We start from the raw sequence: 4283 nt of genomic DNA, 5'->3' as shown, positions 1-4283 counted from the left end.
TTGTGTTGTGATGTGCTTACAGAAGTCTTCAGCTTTTATTGGAAAAGTTAAATGATGGACAAACAGGTTTTTAAAGTTCATGGGAAAAGAAGAGATAACTAGCCTGTCTAATACCAGTGCAGGCTGAATAACAATCTTCAGTTGTCCCTCAGATTCATATTAAATCTTTCCCCTCTCACCTCTTGTTATTGATTGCACTCCTCTGGCTGGAAGACATTGCACGGTGGTAGGGCCTGTCCCACTAGGTGATTTTTTTCGGTGACTGATGGCGTAAGATCAGGGTCGCCAAAAGATCAGGGCCGCAAATTTTTCAGTGACCTGGTACGTCAGTCAATGATGCCGGCAGTCGCCGAAAAAATCTGCAAGTGGGACAGGCCCTTAACTCTACCCTACAAACACTCGGGACAATTTACACTTATACCAAGCCAATTAACCTACAAACCTGTACATCTTTGGAGTGTGGGAGGAAGATCTCAGAGAAAACCCACGCAGGTCACGGGGAGAAGGTACAAACACAAAACGTACAGACTAGCACCCGTAGTCGGGATCGAACCCGGGTCTCTGGCGCTGTAAGGCAGCAACTCTACCGCTACGCCACTGTGCTGCCCAAACAATGCATAAACAACCAATGTAAGAGACTGGGAACTTGTATTTCTACAGAAGTGAAATGAGAATCAGTAATGTCGGATATGTACGGATTGATTGAAGCTGCTCATTAAATGAAGCAAAGTTAAACCATCCTACGGAACAACATTTTAAATGGCAATGTGCCTTTATGAATCTTTAATGAATAATTGATTTATTTACAGACGCACCATCTCAATTTCTTGACATTTCTGAGCTACTGTTTTATTAGCGGGCCGTCAATTTTGCTGAAAATTGTGCATTTTCCAACTTACTCAAAGAAAAAAGTCTCTTCACAACTCATTCCCAGCTACTTGCCTTTGTCCTTTGTATTGATTATGGAATGGAAGGCTCATGGAGCAATAGAGCATGGAACGAGGCCCTTCAGCCCAACATGTCCATGCTGGCCTGGATCTATGCTGATATCACACAATGACCATATCATTGGATATACCATAGAAGTTTCACACCAAAAAAACATGCCCCATCAGGATCTTGACCTGAAACGTCACCCATTCTTTCTCGCTAGAGATGCTGCCTGACTCGCTGAGTTATTCCAGCATTTTGTGTCTATCTTCGGTTTAAACCGGCATCTGTAGTTCCTTCCTACACATTGTGCCCTTGTTCCTGGTTTGCCAATTGTAAGCCTTAAGGCATTGCGAGTGGCATCAAACAGCAGGCACATGTTGTGCATTTGTGGTTTGCAAAACAAATAGTGAAGTCTCTCACACCAAGTAGGCCTTAGAGAGATGAGGGACCTTTAGGAAGGAGATGAAGAGGAATTTCTTTAGTTAGAGGGTGGTAAATCTGTGGAATTCACTGCCATAGACGTCTGTGGAGGCCAAGTCAATGGATATTTTTAAAACGGATGTTGACAGATTCTTGATTAGTACGGGTGTCAGGCGTTTATGGGGAGAAGGCAGGAGAATGGGGTTGAGAGGGAAAGGTGGATCAGCAAGGATTGAATGACGGAGTGGGCTTGATGGGCCGAATGGCCTAATTCTGCTCCTAGAGCGTATGAACTTATGAACTTTTCGAATATCCAGTGTTTCTTAACTTTTTGTCCTGTCAAATTATGCATCAGCAAATGGTCTTTTTTTTTCTCCTTTTAAATTGAACTCTTCAGTAAAACTGCAAGGAAATCTATTGTGCAAATTGTTTTTTATTTTATAACAAATTGCTCCCTTTTTTTTGGCGGATACTTTTAGTCAACGTAATGGTTTTTGCTTCGATCATATTTTACAAGTCCAGCATGTTCATAAAGCTATCATCCACAATATTACACTCTGCAATATTTCTGTGGGAATGTTCAAGACATCCCCATTAAAAAGTCTTTGTTTGCAATTTTACTGGCCATTGTCGAGCTGCATTAAACGTCACCATTTATCTCACTGTAATATTGCTGTAATCCACTTTGTAAAGCAGACCAAGGACACGAAACTTAAGCTGCTGTGAACAAGAATTCCACACTCAGCAAATGAAGCAGAAATCATTTCAAAAGAGGTGTCTGAAAAAGACTGGAGCGAGTTAGAATTATAACTGTTAGCACACAAAGTGCTGAAGTAACTCAGGAAGTCAGGTAGCATCTTGTAGATCACGGATGGGTGACGTTTCGGGTAAAGACACTTTTTCAGATTTAGAATTGTGTCCAGACTATAAGTATAGATTAGTGAGGGTACAATTGTAAATTGTCCCGAGTGTGTGTAGGATAGTGTTATGGCCCTGTCCCACGGTACGAGTTCATTCCAAGAGCTCTCCCGAATTTAAAAAAAAACAAACTCGTGGTAAGCACGGAGAATGAACGTAGCGGGTACGTCGGAGCTCGGGGACGTCTCTTAGCGCTAACGGCAGGTACTCGGGAAGACTCGCTAATGGCAGGTAAGCACGGGAAGACTCGTGAAGATTTTTCAACATGTTGAAAAATGTCCACGAGAGCCCCGAGTACCGACAAGCGGCCATTACCGTAAATCTCCGAGTTCGAATCAGGGCAAACTTGGGAGAACTCTTGGAATGAACTCGTATCGTGGGACAGGGGTTTTAGTGTGCGGGGACAGCTGGTCGGCGCGGACTCGATGGGACGAAGGGTCCATTTCTGCGCTGTATTGCTAAACTAAACTAAAGCTACAAGAAACTGCAGATTCTGCAATCATGAACAGAGGGTTCGATCCTGACTGCAGGTGCTGTTTGTACAGGCTTTGTATGTTCTCCCCGTGACCTGCGTGGGTTTTTTCCAGGTGCTCTCCAAAGACGTACAGGTTTGAAGGTTATTTGCCTTGGTATAAGTGTAAATTGTCCCTAGTGTGTGTAGGATAATGTTAGCGTGCGGGGATCGCTGGTCACTGTGGACTCGGTTGGTCGAAGGGCCTGTTTCCGCGCTGTAACTCTAAGCTAAATTAAACTCCTTCCATGCTTGAATGTTTGAGCTGTAGGCAATATGCATTATATCTGCAAATAACACCTACAAACTAGCAGCAACAACCTATAAAGGGAGAATCTCTTCGTTTTGATCAGTCCCCACCAGAGTTTACCTTATGAGTTGGCCACAAATTGGGTAGAGCTGCTGCCACATTTGCCAGGGTTCGATCCTGACCTCAGTTGCTGTCTTTGTGGAGTTTGCACGTTCTCCCCGCAACCACGTGGCATGCTCCTGTGTCCTCCCTCACCCTAAAGACGTGGGGGTTTGTAGATCAATTGGCCCTCAGTAAAATTGCTCCAAGTGTGTAGGGAGTGGATGAGAAAGTGGGATAACATGGAACTAGTGTGAGGGGGTGATCGATGGTCGGCGTGGACTCGGTGAACCAAAGGCTCTGTTTCCACGCTGTACCTCGAAACTCTAAACTCTGAAATGCACCAGGTTATGAAGCGTTGGTTCCAAGATCAATGTACATTCCTAGATCGCAGCTTTTGCCTACATTGTCTCCACAACTTAAATGCCCCTGGTGTATCTCTGGATTCGCAATTCATCACAATATTCAAGATGAAGTCAACAGCTTCACCGACCCCGTTATCAGTTCATTTTCAATCTGAGGTGCACTTTCTCTGCCCAATTCAGATATTTTTTTTCCCAATAATTAATGAGTAAAGCCATCCTTTAAGGGCACATCCATTATCAATGCAGCTCCAGAAGCATTATTTCTAGAGGACTCTCTTTTATTTATTTCCCTTCGTCCGACAGAAAAGCTACATTCATCTTATTAATTGACTTTTTTTAATGGAAATTCTTTTGTGCATCGAGAAATGCAGTAACATTCAGTGCACTCATTCATCTAGACTATGGGAGGCTTAACACAGAAACTGCACTGAAACATCCTCAAAGCTGAGTTTAGTTTAGTTTAAGGTAGACATAAAATGCTGGAGTAATCTCAGCGGGACAGGCAGCATCTCCGGAGGGAAGGAATGGGTGTCGATTTGGATCGAGACCCTTCTTGTTTAGGTACAGCACTGAACCAGGCCCTTTGGCCCACCGACCAGCGATCCCCGCACAGTAACGCTCTCCACAGTAACACACTAGGGGCAATTTACATTTATACCAAGCCAATTAACCTACAAACCTGTGCGTCTTTGGAGTGTGGGAGGAAACCAAAGAACACGCGGTCTCGGGAGGAACGTACAAACTCCGTACAGACAGCTCACGTAGTCGGGATCGAACCCTGGTCTCC

This window comes from Leucoraja erinacea, chromosome 31 (assembly GCF_028641065.1).
Source record: "Leucoraja erinacea ecotype New England chromosome 31, Leri_hhj_1, whole genome shotgun sequence".
Classification (NCBI taxonomy): domain Eukaryota; kingdom Metazoa; phylum Chordata; class Chondrichthyes; order Rajiformes; family Rajidae; genus Leucoraja; species Leucoraja erinaceus.
This window is presented reverse-complemented; position numbering follows the sequence as displayed.